This window comes from Acartia tonsa, chromosome 5 (genome assembly GCF_053477335.1).
Source record: "Acartia tonsa isolate MP-2025a chromosome 5, ASM5347733v1, whole genome shotgun sequence".
Taxonomy (NCBI): Eukaryota; Metazoa; Arthropoda; class Copepoda; order Calanoida; family Acartiidae; genus Acartia; species Acartia tonsa.
The window spans coordinates 53,430,484-53,446,726 of record NC_137264.1 but is presented as its reverse complement, the minus strand read 5'-3'; the positions used below and the strand labels follow the sequence as shown (position 1 = coordinate 53,446,726).

At 42.7% G+C, this 16,243-nt stretch overlaps 1 long non-coding RNA gene across 1 annotated transcript; it reads left to right on the top strand.

Moving 5' to 3' along the window:
- The first annotated feature begins 83 nt into the window (after nt 1-83).
- LOC145319841 (uncharacterized) lies at nt 84-15,371 on the top strand. The gene is made up of 2 exons (XR_013880045.1): nt 84-206; nt 15,227-15,371. It is a non-coding gene; the product is annotated as an uncharacterized LOC145319841 (long non-coding RNA).
- Nucleotides 15,372-16,243: the final 872 nt, after the last annotated feature.

The window sequence follows — 16,243 nt, the reverse complement described above, 5'->3', positions numbered from 1 at the left end:
CTGGGTAAACATACCTTTCTCTCAAAATTTAAAAAAAATTGTTTTAGTTTTAACAACTAGAGCATACATATATGGGTATAGCCCCGCTAGTACATACTAAAGAATGATTGTTACTAAGCCAACAACCTGATCAGGGCAAGGACCATATCAAGAGATTGAATGAGAGGAGTGTAAGAAAAGGCCTCGGCTATGATGATAATGCTCAGGTTAATATTCAGAGCACAGCTACTTAACAATTTATGTATCCCCGTATGCCCATAGAAGGTAAAAGTAGGGTTGGGCCATATATCCGGTTTGGCCGGATATCCGCCCTTATATCCAACCATTTTCAATTTCCGGACGGATCCTGGATATTAAATTTATCCGGATATCTGGCTGATTTCTAATACCAGATATCCGGCCGATATCGGATATGCGACATTAGAAATCAGCCATATATCCGGTATCCGGCAAAAAAAGTATCTTGCCCAACCCTAGTCCATAGTTGGTGAAAAGTAACTAGTGGTTTTTGAGGCATAAAGCTGAAATTTCAAATTTTACTTTTAATTTCCTGAGATGATTGTCATTTTTCTTCATAATAGTGCATCTAATTTATTAGAATATGACGTTACATTTGAGTAAAACACTAGAGGGAGAAAGGGTTAAATAGCTGTATCTCCCCAACCACCTTGTGCAACCTGTGCGGGAAGGATGCTGTATCCCCCTTGAGGCTTAAGACTTACAGACAGGGTAGTTATAGAGCAGCTTTAGCAAATATTTTCTACCTGTGACTGCAATGCAGGGAAGGATCAAATTACCACAAGAATCCAGAGGTATCCAGAGGATGCGCGGGGCCAGACGGGAGGGACTGTTGGGATCTCCAGGTGGGCCTTGGTGCATTTATGGATGGTCTGTAATGTTGTGGAAGTGTTGATGTTTAGGCCTAAACAAATAGAGTTATATTTTGGGAAATTTGGTGGAAACCTAAACTTCACCCGGCCTAAGCTATTGTCCTATCCTCCCCCCAATTACATTATTTGTTAATAGGGAAAGGTGGAAAGGTTAATAATTTGAAGAACTAAGCTGTACCTGGATGTTAATTCTGGACAGCTTAGTTTTCCAAAGAGCCGGCAGACATTATAATTAAGCGGTCTGAAAAATGAAAATCCTTATTTGCTATTTGCAACCGCGAAATTATGATGTCTGCCGCAGTGAGCCGCAGGCAGCCTCTGTTCTTCTCCAAATTTGGTGGCCTGAAAGTGTACATACATTAGCGTACATGACACTCCCGGCAAGAAAAAGAAGAACATAGGGCTGCGGGCTGATCACTGCAATGTACAATATACAGTGGAGAAAAAAGAATACATGACAATACACCCCCGAAGCCGTCACCGCTGGACCTTTAAAAAATGGAAGTGGCATTCGGAGTGGCTGGTCATCACATTTTTTTTTTTTGGAATTATTATGTCTTTTCTGAAAGACATATTGGTTTTGGATTTAAATAAAAAATGGAAGAAAGGGAAAAAGAAACACATTGGAAAAAATGATTTTACAATTTTAATTTTTGGAATTGGAGACAAAGGTCCATAGTCTCCAGTTCTTTTTTGGCGGCTGAGAGTCCCGCGTTGGCCTCACGGGCTTGCTTCCGGGCACGCTGGGAGGCTTTTTTAAATTTTCTAACTTTGGTTAGCGAAATTTGGCGCCAGGGGGTTGTAGTTTTGGGGGGGCTCCAGACGGGGAAGAGGGCAAAATGCTGGGCTTCAACGGCCGGGCCCATTTTTGACGCAAGAAGAAGCACTTCATAGCGAAGGATGCTGACTTCGCGCCTGGCCAATTCTGGGGGCATACTAAATGCCCACATCCTCCACGAATCAATCTCTTCCTCGAGATACTCTATTTGCTTGGCAAAACCGTCCAGGTAACGGCGGTTTACCACATCCTTCGGGAACAGCCGGGTGTGGTCATGAATACCACGCCGGATGGACTCAATCATACCTTTGATGTCTCTGACTTCGTACAGGATGTATTTATGATGGTCATAGGGCTTGCCAATTTTAGCCAGCAAGTCGAATGGCACACTCATTGCGATTTGGGTTTTATCTGAAATTAGATAAGAATTTGATAAAATTGATAAAAACGAAACTTGTAGCGGCACAAACAGGATGAAAAAATAATAATTTTATTTATCGACACATTTTTTCTTTAATAGAAAATTTTAATAGAGACTTAATAGAGATGGTCTGTTACAGGTATATAGCCGTAACCGTCCTGGCGTGAGGGGTCGTAGGTGTTATCATGATGACTCTCACTTTGGAAGTGACGGACGTATCTACCCTGTGGTGTGTTGACATGATTGTGCGCATATCTATCATCATAGTCTGCTGGTCGGCGGTAGTCTTGACGTACAGCAGGTGATGGTGACCGTCGTCGTGTAGGTGAACGTTGTCTCGGGGGAGAACGCCTTCTAGAATAAGAACGGCGTTTTGGGGAATAGTGTCGTGTAGAATAACGGCGCCTAGATGGCGAGCGCCGTTTTGGAGACGAGCGGGAGCGTGAGCGCTGTCTTGAGGTGGAGGGTTCCTGCTGTTTGACCTGGGAAACTTTTTGTTTTTTCCTTCTTGAACCAGAATTCTGGAGACCGTGGGTTTTCAAAGAAGGTTTGGTGGTATGCCTACAGTCAGGGCAAGCTTGATTTCTGCAGTAGAGCATTTTACTATTATGCTTTGGAATCTGGCTGATGGAATTTTGCATGTTGTCAGAAGTCTTTTTTCTGTATTCATAGAACTTCTGTTCACGGTGGAACTCTAAACGGGCGAGTGTGGTTTCCATCGCTGCTTCCTTGCCTCTGAGGTATTCCGCCTGTACGTAAAGGGAGTACATTTTTTGGAATCTGGGGGCGGATACATCATCCTTTCCAAGCAGCTCATGTATCAGATCAAGTTGGTGCCATCTGTCGAAAAAGGTGGGCATTGGGCTAGCATGGAATGTTTGATAGAGATTATCAATACTCTTTGTCAATTCACTGTCCATGTTACACGGGGGGGGTTTGGGCTCCTCGGGAAATTTTTGTTTGTATAATATCTCGAGGCGGGCTCGCTTCTGAGCCTCTTCCCTGACCTGGCGGGTACTTGAACAGTGGGTGCCTTTTAGAGTCCAAGCCGGGATTTGAACGTATTCTTCTTCGCTAGGTAGGAAGTTTCCGCCCTGGTTGTCGGTGACGTCTATCTTGTGCAGTTCCTGGTTAATTTTTTCTTCAAGAGTTTTGATATTTTCTTGAGCGCACAAGATAGCTTCCAGTAATGTATTTTCAGCTTCAAGCATCTCCCGTATATCCGGGTTGTTGACATTCTGGAACAGAGCGGGTTCAATTCGGGTAACGGAGCCTGGGTGTAGTCTATTTAGCAGCTCCTTTCTCTTCTCCTTTAGATCTTTTTCAACAACAGCTAGCGGTTTGGTTAGAGGGGCGCTGGGAACGGGGCCGTTGTTGGAGATGGCGGAAATGTTGGAATCCATCCTGGAATAAAAAAAGATTTTGTTTATAAAAGAGAAAAAGAAGGCTTTTATGGGGTGTATTGTTTACAATGGTTTATAATATTCGTAAAGCTAAAGGAAGATTGGCAAATAATGATTATTATATAAGAACGTTTAAATTTAATATTTGATAACACTAATCCAGGTTTTCTTCGGCTGGAATCAATTTATCGGTTATTGATGTAGAACCATCATCCTCGTAGGTGGGTTAAACTTCTAGAGGCAATTCATCATTTAATAATAAAATTATTAAGGGCATTAATCATCATTTACTTGTTATAATTTAACATTTAATAATATGATTATTAACGTTATTAACAGGTGTGTGAACCTGTAAGTAGGATTTTTCTTTTGTTGTAATTTAATATTTAATAATAACATTATTAATATTAATTGTTGGTTTGTAAGGCAATTACAGCCGTATTCAGGGAGGTGGGCCAATTCAGCCTTTATTTAATAGGTAGGTTTTTTATGTCTTCGGCACTTACAGCCTTTATTTATTTGAATGAGAAATTTATCACAAATGCATATCATGGAAATGCGTGTCTGTGAGGTTAAAATTATTATCTTCGGCAACTACAGCCTTTATTAGTAGGTTTAAAATTGAAGCATGCAGATCATGGAAATGTGTGTCAATGAGGGTAAAATTACTATCTTCGGCAACTACAGCCTTTATTAGTAGGTTTAAAATTAGAAATGCAAATCTTGGAAATGCGTATCAAATGAAGTTAAAATTATTATCTTCGGCAATTTCAGCCAACGTTTAGCGGGTGTAACTCATGTGCAATGCATTGTGTTATCCTGTTACAGGAATGGTTTTAATGGGAGGTTTTTAGTTTGCGTTGCTCCGAAGTGTAAGACTCGTCACACTTGGAGGCCGCGGATCTGATCTGGTCAATTAGCGCGAGCTCGTCCTCGGAGAACAGGATGGCAATGTGCCGGACACTTCTTCTGGTTTCATGAAACTCTTCCTTCCAGTGTTTCCGCCAACGGATAATTACCTGACGGACGATACCATCATCAGAAGTGATGAGGTGTAGGACCTGGCCAAGGCGCCAGAGTTGATCGCCAATCAACTCATCTGGGGACCGGAGGAAAACAACGATATCCATTTCTTTTGGTTGTGGACCTGTTTTGCCAAATTTCTTTGGTCTTGGAATGTAATCTGGAAGGCGTTCATACAGCCAGATCTGCCACCATGATTGATAGAGGCGTTCCATCTGTTCCAATAGGCGGGATGGTTGCTCTACCCTCATTGGTCCAGTGGGTGCACGCCTGTTATTCCTGCCGTGTATCAGACGGTTAGGCGTGATAAGGTCTGCGTGACCTATATCCTCCGTTCTGGATACCGTGCAGATTGGCATGTTGTTTATTTCATTGGCAATGTATGAAAAGGCGGTCTCAAAGGACATGACGTCCAGCTTGAGACCGTTGAATGTTGCATGGAACAAAGTTTTGATCTCTTTGATTGAGCGTTCCACGCAACCTTGATAATTGTGGGCAGCAGTGGGACCGATCTCGTACTCTATGCTGCAGCTTTTTCCATTGAGCGTTTTAGTGATGTCAGCCATGGAAAACTCTGATTTTGCTACGCCCTTGATGAGCTGTGCACCTGGGTCGATGAAGACCTTTTTAGGGTAGCAATAACGATGAACGAATCGTTGGAAAGCTTGAAGAAAAGCGTCTGTGTTATACTTCGTCATAGCATAACAAGCCGTTGCGGATGAGGCTGGGTCTCTACAGACTAGACCCCAAACCTTGACTGTGGATCTGTGGTTATGTTCACAGTGAGCTAAGAACGGACCCATTAGGTCAAGTTGGCAGTAGTAGAACGGGGGAGCAATGGTCAATCTGTTTTGATGGATTGGTCCCATTTCAGCTTCTAGAAGCTTGGCCTTGAACCTACGACAATGTGGGCAAGCCGCTCTGATCTCTTTGGAGAGATCTCTGCCATTAAGAATGTAGGCAATGTGCCTGGATTCTAAGAGTGTTGCGTTTACATTTCTGTGTAGTGCAAGCTCTTGATGGGCGTATAGCATAACGGAGTATGCTATTAAGCTATACCGATCGACTATCAGTCTAACGAAGTGGAGGGGAGACAAATCAGGCATGATATTGTCAACGTCTTCTATGTTAGTGCCCTCGACAATACGACCATTGTATTTGATAATGCCATCGTCAGTGACGACATTGTTGCCGTGGGCCTTTGAGTTGGAGAACTTAAGCACTTCTTTAGTAGCGAGTCTAAAGTAGTAATTCTCCGCCTTGTGGATTTCTTCGTCCGAAAGTTGGACGACCTGAGGATTTGGATGAGGGGGGGCCTTCAAATTACAGTACGATTTGAAGTCGAAAAAGCAGAATTTTCGAACAATGGCCATGACACGGAGAGACTTGGGCCATGACCGTTTGCACGGGTCGTAGAGATAATTCGAGAACTTGGTTATCTCTGCCGTTCTTTCCTGAGGTGATTTCGTGTCACCGTGGAGGATTCTGACCTCTTGGGCAGCGGCCTGCTTCGCTTCCATTGATAGTTTAAGATCTTGGAAGGATTGGGCTGGCATGTCCTGGTAATCAAGATACATCCAGGGTTTGCCGTTTTGCCATTCAGAATTAGCATCGTAAAAAGTAAAAAAAATGGAGGGGGGGGAACAATTTTTTTTTTTTGGGGGGGGGGCGGGGTTGGTTGTTCTCCTCCCATTATTATTTTTAGTTTAAAAAATTTTATAAAAAGTTTTTGGGGGAGTGTAATTTTTTCTAGGGGCGATTTCTCTTAGGAGGGTGGTGGTACCCTCCCCCAAAATAGTTATAAACCTTCCAAGAACCTATGAGAAGCTACCCTGTTAAGGAGAACCTGATCGGTTCAGCGGTTAGTGAGATCCTTCGGTACAAACACATAGACACACAACCAAACAGACACACATCCTGTTACTTTAGTTTAAGGACTAGTGGATACGCCCCTAGAGGCCTCTAGGAGCAATTGAGGATGGGGGAGTCGAATTTGATTACCCTATTTCTTATTATAGGTTTTAAAAGAAAAATTTTAAAAAATATTTTGGGGGGTGGAAAAATTTTTTTTGGGGGGGGGGTGCCCTCCTATCATTTTTAATTTTAGTTTTAAAATTAAAAAAAAAAATTTGGAGGGGGGGGAATTTTTAATTTTTGGGGGGGTTGGGGGTGTCCCACCCCCCAAGAAAATAATTATAAACCTTCCCGGGAACTACGAGAAGCTACCCTGTTAAGGAGAACCCGATCGGTTCAGTGGTTAGCGAGATCCTTAGGGACACACAGACAAACATCCTGTTACTTTAGTATAAGGATATCACTCATAAAATAGGCCCCCCCCCTCTTTTTTAACCCCCTTCCCTTTTTCTCTCCCCCTAAAAGGGGGGTGCCTAAAACTGCCCAAAAGGACCTTATATTGGGCGGCCCAAAACCGCCCGCCTAAAACTGCCCGCCCAAAAGCGCCCGCCCAAAATGACAACCCTGAGTCAACAGCTGCCCTGAGCTCTGCTCGAGGAATTGTGCTACCAGTTACAATCTTTGATTTGGCAGCAGCTAGTCGGACAGTGACCTCGCCTGTGAGAGACATTGACCTAACATGCACGCATACGATTGCCATGTTTTGACTAGCATCAACAGATACTAACAGATCAACTTTGGGCTCAGAATTTGCCGGAATTACGGACCGTGGGCACGAAACTGACGCAAGTTGTTGCATCGTTTCAATGTTAGTCACCCATGTGGGAAGCAACTTGGTTGGGAGACCGTCGTCCCAACCAGTGGCGTAAGAAAGGAGGTCGTGATAGTCTGCTTTGAATTTAGCAGTCACGGGGGTGCAGAGTCCGAGAAGGTCGAAGTTAGAGGCAACTTGCGACAAGATTGTTCTTTTTGTGAAATTGTGTAGGAGAGCCTCTTCAAGACTTCCTTCTACTGGTGGAGGTCTTTTACCTCGTTTTGTTTTACCGAACGAGAGAGGTTTGACGTCCAGACTGAGAGTGTCAGCAAGTGGAGCCCATCGATAGCCGAGGTAGCTAACATGTGTGCCATCATTCGACACAGTGTCTTCAGGTACAGCTGAAGATTTGACAAAGCTTTTGACGCTCATGCCTGCTAAGTCAAGAGTGAATTTGACTCCCGCAATGATTTTGTCTAGTTCAATTGCGGAGTCTGTTGAATCAGAAGTATCATCAACATAAGTTTTGGTTTTGAGAACCTGGGCACCTGCAGTATGTTCAGGATGGTTGTCCATGACATACTGAGCTACCTGTTCAAGACCTTCTGCCGTTTGGTTGCCAGAAGGTTTAACCCCATAAATGATGGTGCGCATGATGCGCGTTCTGATGGTGCCACCAGGGGCAAGGCTATCAACCCACAAGTACTTGTGCCAGCGGAAATCAGATGGATCCAACTTAATCTGATTGTATGCCATCCGTATGTCGCATGCGAAAGCATGTGGACCTGCTCTGAAATTGATGTCCAGAGCTAAGATTTTTTCGAGTCTGTTTGTGCCCTTTGCTAGGACGTCGTTCAGACTTTTACCTGACGAGGTTGTCGCAGAAGCATCAAATACAACCCTGACTGGAGTGGAAAGAGAGTTTTCTTTAGTGACGAATCGCCAAGGGAGGTAGTATTCTCCTGGCAGATTGTCTACAAGGGCGCGTTCCTCAGGGGATAGGTCATCAATGTCACATGAATAGCCATTCAATGCTAGTTTGTCATGTGACGCCATAACTTGTAGTTTGGCCTCTGGATCCTTCTGCAATTTTCGCAGCTGGGACTCCAGAACTTTGAGGGCCCTGTTTTTGTTTGGTTGTAACTCCTTAACCGGATCAGCAATGAAGGGAAGAGATGCTACGATCCGGCGTTCGTCAGGTAAGAACTTGACGGACTTTTTTATTAGGAGTTGTTCGGCCTCTTCTTTCAGAGAAGTTGCCTCCAGAATGTCTCCGTTTTTGCAGTCGTTGCAGCCACGGCATGCTATGCAACGGTAAGGTGCTTGAGTGCCTATGTCTTCACTCTCAAGATACTTGCGTTCATGTCGTTTGACGTGTTGAATATTGGTGCTGTATGTATGAACATCCAGCGAAGCGTCCTCGTCTGTTGTTTCCTCAACAGTGATTGGACGGAGATACGGAAAGGTGTCGGTTTTGGAGTCATCCGCGCACCAATTCCTGCCACTGTTCAGAAGTGTTTCAGTGGTATAGCGGTAGGCAGACAGCTTGTTGGTGAAGAAGAGAGCAGCACCAACAAAGTTTACAGTCTCGGCTGCTTTAGCCCAAGCCTTGTGGGGGCCACCAAGTACACCTGTGTGGCCGTCGATACCCTTAAGTGGGCTTCTGTATAAAGATAAACCACAGGGCAATGAGCAGATGCGCATTGGGAACAAGTAATTGTACTTGATTCCCAGGATTATGTCGACTTGGCCTCCGCCAATGACATCTGGTACGGTAGGGAGGAGCTCGTGGCCTTTGTAATGATTTGCAAGGTCACCATAAGGCTCCTTGAGGTCCCAACGAGGAAATGGAGCCGTCAGCGTGTCCATTTTCGCAGCAATTATAGTTGCGGACATGGCACTGTCGACTAATGGCAGTGTGAACTTGTCACTGCCATAGGGAAGATGGACGACTTTACCACCTGCTACGTTCATGAGGGTGGGTCCAGGGCGGTGTTCTGTGGCATTTAGTCGAGCCGCTGCAGAGGCTGAAACTGCGGCTGTGCCACAACCGCTGTCGTAAAAGACAAACAGCGGATTGCCGGAAAGATCAGGGACGTTTTGGCACATGAAAATGCCAGGAGCAGCAACATCAGGGAAGGTGTTGGGGTCGGAAACGTCAGGTGTGGTGTCAGAGGTTTGGAGATTCATGGTGATATTATCCATGAACAGAAGGTTGCCAGATGTTATAGGAACATCCTTTGGCAATGACTTGCGGAAGTCGCCTAACCTCTTTTTATTCTGCTCGACATGAATAGAGCAGGCGAGGATATGCTTTTGCACGCGATGAGCGGACGCGTACTGGCAATTGTCAGCTTGACAGTAAAAGGTGGTGCGACAGTCGTTTTTGTGGTTATTCCACCATTCGTCAATATTGTCGAAATTGACGCTGGCGTCCATTCTGAGGCACCTGTGGCAGGCTTTTGTCTTGCCATGGAGTTGGCGTTTCTCCTTATGTGGTGTATTGATGTACACCTGGCATTGGAACAAATATGTGTGTTTGTTCTGACAAAGCGCGCAATCAGTTGGTACAGGCTTAGAAGCAGCGCCTGTATATGCTAAGAGTGGAGTGGGCGTCTTAGCGGACTTATCAGAGGCCTTGCCTTTAGGGCGTTGTTTTGGGTCCTCCGAGGCCGAGAAAGTGGAGGCCGTGTAAGTTTGAGAAGCTGGTTTACTCCGGTTCGAGTTTATATGACCCGGGTTGTTACCAGCATGATTGGACTGTTTGTTACTGGAACTGCCGCTGTTTGTGTTGGCATTGTTGCCGATAGAAGTTGCGGTGCCAGTGTGGAGGGATGCCCCTTCATGTTGATTGAGCTGATACTGTAGCTGGCGGAGCTCAGAGTCAAGAAAGAGGAGAAGTTGTTCATAGCAATACTGGCCGTCTTCTTCCCCGTGCTCATCTGCACTCAACATGAATTTTCTAGACATCTCCTTAAAGTAGTCGCCTTTAAGAAGATTCAGCACGGAGTTGGCAATATCTGTTTTGCCGTGATACAAGGTTTGCTCCGCGTCATTTTCTTTTGCAAATTCTTGGGTGTCAGCAAGCAGTGAACGGAGTTTTACCATCCATGTGATCTGCTGTTCCCAGTTGTATTTAGGGCATGGTCCAAGTTCCATGATTTTGGCCTTGCGTTTAGCTATGATGCTGGTTTTGCTGCCGTAGTGGAACGACAGCTGCTTCATACAGGCCTTAATGGATTTTTCGGCAGAGCACAACATCTGTGCATTGCCTTGGAGACATTTCTCTTTCAGTATCTCCAATGCTTCGACTTCTGCTATGGAAGGCATTGAGTCGATGTAAATCTGGAACTTCTTTTGGAATGTAAAGAGGTCAAGTTTATCTGTTTTGGCCCCAGAAAAGTGAGGGATAGGAATGTTGGATGAACGCTGATTGAAAGAGTGTCCTGAGATAGGCACTCCGAAACGGTCCCTCAAGCGTTCAACGTATGATTCCACGCTGGATATTTCAGTTTCGAGCGTGGTGGACTGGGCATCCAATGCTGTCGCATCTTCCTCCATGTCCGTAAGCATCGCGTCCTCACAAAGCGTTTTGGCTTTATGTAAGGAACGCTGTGCCTTTTCAAGTAGCTCTTTGAATTGAGCATTAAGTTTATTGAACTGACCTAACTGCTTAACTTCGGTCGTTTTAAGGTCGCCGAACTTTTCGCAGAGATCGTCGAGCTCAACAAGCAAGGGGTCCCTTTTTTGTTTTACCCTTGCTTGTTTTACCGCGTATGTCGTAGGATTTATGCGGTTGGGGATGGGAGCTGTTTGCTGGAGCATAGTTGCAGCAGGAACAGCTGTGGCCTGAGTCGTAACTGCTGGAGGCACAATTACTTGGCCATCACATGGTAAGGTACCTGCCTCGGATCCGACTGCTGAAGTGGTAGTCGAGTCGTCAGAGCAAGTAGAGAGAGGTACTGCTGGAGCAGCAGTCGTCGTAATCGGTTGAGCTTTCAAACGTGATGTACGATGTTCATGAATGAACTCGATTTTTGAGCGCATGGCTATACGTAGCTGTAACGCTTTGTTCATGTCAGCTTCGGTGACCCTTGGGTCTGGGCTGTTGCGAAAGAAAGCTATGATGTGGCGAATTGACGAGGCTTTTTCTTCCAATAATGATAGACTATTGTCTAGCTTTTCAATGCTAAACCTGTCAGGGTTATTTATGATGCTCTGACAGTCTTCGTCTATCATCATGCACTCATCGCATTCGATGATGAGTTTGGTTGCCTCATCAGTCATGGTTGGGGTTTGTGCTGTAACAAGCGCAGATAGATCGACACTAATATTGTGTGTCGATGTGGAAGCGTTATAAGCGGAGCCTGGGAGGTGGTCGTGTAATGGGAACTGTTCAGGGTTATAAAAAACCTCGTCCTGAACCTCTTTCTGTAAATCTTCAGAATAGAGTTGTTCCAAAGCTTCTTCAAGAATTGAAGCTGATTTTTGGAAGGATGGTATGGGGGAATAATTATCCCAATCTAGTTGCTGTGGGGCTAGCTCAAACTCTTCAGTATCTGTAGGGGTTGTGGGGGTTTGTGGTGAAAGGCCGTTATACGGATGTATAACGGGAAAAGTTACCAGTGGATCAACAGGTGAGGAGGGTAAGTGGGGGGCTGCAAGTAGTTGGGGAGCTGCAGGGGGTGTAGGGAATCCTCGGATAGGTGACGGGGATGGGCTACGGTGGTGGCTGTTTTGGCCTGGGGGGGTGCGACTAACGCTGGGCCTGCGTGAGGAAACGACGGGCCTAGAGTTGCGGTCAACCGGTTTTTGCCGTTGAAGTAGCGCTTTTTTTGTTTTAAGGAGTTTTTTGGCGCGTAATTCAAACGGGGTGTTGAGTTTATGTTTTTTGGCTAAAACTCTGACGGTTTTAGGCCGACGACTCGCAACAGTCGCAGAGTCGGATTGTGAACGTTTGGTGTGAGAAGGGGTGGGGTGTGAGTTAGATGGATGATAGAGGGTGTTATGCCTTGAGCGTGTAATTGCTCCGGGCGGTTTAGTGAGGAAAATCTCCTTCATTGACCACTGAATGCTATTGTTAATTTATTTATTTAAATTATAACCTCTCTTTAGCTTATATTTTTTTCTTTTTGGTGTTTTTATATTTTTGTGTTTTTACAACAAATAAATGATGAGGGGGGAACCTTCACCGAATTTTTGTTGTCTTTAATATGGTGCAGTATGGCAGGGACCGCAAGCTATCAGGGAGATGAAAAGGGGTAGGGGGAAAACAGGTTCGGATTATTTAACAGCTATATTGTTAAATAAGAGGACAAGGAGTTGTCCTATGGGTAGGGAGAAAAACAGGTTCGGATTACTTAACAGTTATTGTTAAATAAGAGGACAAGGAGTTGTCCTATGGGTGGGTGGCACTTAGTTGTAAAGCACCTCAGCAGCTGTACAGAATTAACAGTCTGTAAACATCAATGTGCGGGAAGGATGCTGTATCCCCCTTGAGGCTTAAGACTTACAGACAGGGTAGTTATAGAGCAGCTTTAGCAAATATTTTCTACCTGTGACTGCAATGCAGGGAAGGATCAAATTACCACAAGAATCCAGAGGTATCCAGAGGATGCGCGGGGCCAGACGGGAGGGACTGTTGGGATCTCCAGGTGGGCCTTGGTGCATTTATGGATGGTCTGTAATGTTGTGGAAGTGTTGATGTTTAGGCCTAAACAAATAGAGTTATATTTTGGGAAATTTGGTGGAAACCTAAACTTCACCCGGCCTAAGCTATTGTCCTATCCTCCCCCCAATTACATTATTTGTTAATAGGGAAAGGTGGAAAGGTTAATAATTTGAAGAACTAAGCTGTACCTGGATGTTAATTCTGGACAGCTTAGTTTTCCAAAGAGCCGGCAGACATTATAATTAAGCGGTCTGAAAAATGAAAATCCTTATTTGCTATTTGCAACCGCGAAATTATGATGTCTGCCGCAGTGAGCCGCAGGCAGCCTCTGTTCTTCTCCAAATTTGGTGGCCTGAAAGTGTACATACATTAGCGTACATGACACAACCTTTCTATTGGGTCATTGAAAATCAACCAATGGTGTCGCTTATATTAACACAGCCAAGTAACAGAAAATAATTTAGAAGCATATGAAAGATGTTTTTGAAAAAGGAAGGGAGGTAGTTTCTGTATATACATCTATACTATAGATCTGTTGACGTCACAAAGTATTAAAGTATCTATGTCTACAAAGTGATTAGTAATTTAAATTTGATATAATCAATACATACATAAATACAGTTAAGATAGGAAGTGTCTAGGATCAGGGAGGGAGGGGACATTGGGCTGTTTATTTTACCAGTTCCCAAAGTTTTACAATTGTTCGTTGGCTAAAGAACGTTAGGGACTTTTATTGAATTTTACTTGGTTGGTTTATTAAGTTCAGAGTCTAAACGTTTTAACCACTAATTGTTATCTATATCATTATTATGGATGAACATCAATTTATCAGCCATTGTCCTACCCCTTTAGATCGCCGGTGTAAGATGCACAGTATATTAAAATTTTATTTCTGTTATTTTTTGTTTTGTTATACTCACACCTTTTTAGTAGTGAAGCTACTCTATAATTCACAATGTCCGTCCGTCTGTCCGTAATTAATGAAATGGGGGAAACGTGATTTTCTCGGCTCCTAAAGGTAGAAAGCTGAAACTTTTTGACAACATTCTCATCATTAAGGAGCACAATTAACTATAAGATATCGATGGCGGTCGGACTGCTTTTTAGCAGGTTTTAGGCTATTTTTATATTTTCCAAATTGTCCCCATATCTTTGGTGTTTATGATCCGATTTTCAAACTTTTTTCAGTTAAAGATATCAAAATTAAATTTCCCGTCGTTTGAAGAAAACAACGATGATGGTCAGACTGCTTTTTGCAGGTTTTTGCATTAACAGTTTCAAAATATTTTTTCCCATTGTTATGTGCATCTAGTATGTAATTTACTTTAACCGTCTTCATCATACAAAATAAAACAAGGTTTCGTGTTTATTTTCTCCAATAAATCTATTCTTGATTTAATAAATACACTTTAAATTTACTTGTACGTATTCCCATCCACAATTTTTTGTGCTTCGCTACTTATGGATATTGTCATCCTTGTTTTTACACCTTTCTAAAACTTTATTAAGCATCACCCTTCAATTAGAGTTTTGGGTGCCCTTTATAAAAAGTGTTTAAGTGCCAGCACCTGTATTTCTCATGAAATCAGAGGGAGTGCCTTGGCTCGTAAACAGGTGCAACTTATTTTTATGCACAATTAGGACTTCCAGACAAATGTTGTGCAATCAAAAGGTTGGTTGTCTGTTAAATGTTCTTAAATTTGGCGCTAAAAAACCGCATATTATTACAAGAACACAAACTGCCCAGGGTTCAAAAGGGATAAGACAATGGGAGATAAATTAATTACATACCTAATAATGTTACTTAAAATCAACCCTAAATAGATTACAATTAATGGTTGAAACGCTTGGTCACCCAACTTACTTAGTGAACCAACCAATCAAAATTCATTAAGAGTCCCCAAGGTTGTTAAGCCAACAAATCAGAAATTGTTATTATAACGTAGTTATATAACTTTGGGGAATAGTGTTATGAACAGCCCAATGTCCCCTCCCTCCCTGCTAACTGCCCCTTCACCTTTCCATCCCCCTCATCTTCATATAATGTATTTGGTATAATTTAGTATTTTTACAAATATGAAACACTTTGCTGAAAAAACAGATCTAAAGTATAGATATATATACAATGACAGATAACTACCTCCCCCCCCCCTTCTTCTTCAATGACCCTTTTCGTCTGCTAGCAAATTCTTTTCTGCTACTTGGCTGTGTTAATATTCCCGTTACCAGTTATGTTCAAAGATCCAATTGAGAGTCGGCACAAGGTCACTGCGATAGGCAAATACAGTTATTTAACCCTTTCTCCCTCTAGTGTTTTACTCTAATGCTAAAAAAGATAAAATACGGAAGTTTATGAACACCATTTTACTTAGGCACCCAACAGTCTTTCACGAGATGAGGAGAAGGAGTACAGAGATCTTAAGACTCAAGTGAACAACCTGCAACGCCAAGTGAAAGACCTGAACGCCAAGAACATTGAGTGTAGGAAAAAGCACAAGACTACTAAAGAGTTGCAGGTTCGAATTATTTTATTATTTCTTAAACTTTTTTAAGGCTCCTATTAATTTTTAAGTCAATTAAGATTTAACTCATGTCACCAATATATTTCGTTAATTAGCATAAACTTTATAAGAGTCTAAAAAAATATATTTTTTTTTACAAAATATACCTATTAGATAGGTTTATATACACAAGAACATAACAAATCAAAGTAAAATGGTCAAATCTAAAACAACAAGGTTAATTATATCCATATATAGCGCAACAATATGTAAATATGAAATATTTGATAACAAATTCTATAAAATAGAAAAATCTTACATGGTTACAATTTTAGACATTAGCGGCTACGCCCCTAGCATCTAGTGGATCCGTATTTTATAGGGAAGAAGAGCAGAATAATAGCCTAGAACCATCATTACGTCCACTTAAAGATTCCCTAAAATCGAGAACCCCTTCGGTTCACTAGTTATTGAAATCTTAATCTACAGACAATACTTTACATTAATAAGATTTTATGCTAAAGCATAATGACTAAAGAAAACAAACGATAGTTTTTTTCCAGAATAGTTTAAATATCTCAGCGAGGGTTACAGATGTATGTATTGAGAGAGAGAGAGAGAGAGAGAGGGGACAATAGGCTGTTTATTACACTAGTCCCCAAAGTTTTATAATAACGGTGTCATATTCGTTAGCTTAACAACTTTGGGGACTTTTAATAAATTTTAATTGGTTGATTTATTCAGTTGAATGTCCAAAGGTTTCAACCATTAGTTGTATCTATAGAAGGGGTAAATTTGTGTATTAATATTGGGAATGTACGTACAATGTACATCAATTTATCGATAATTGTCATATCCCTTTAGATCCCTGCATTTACCATATGATTT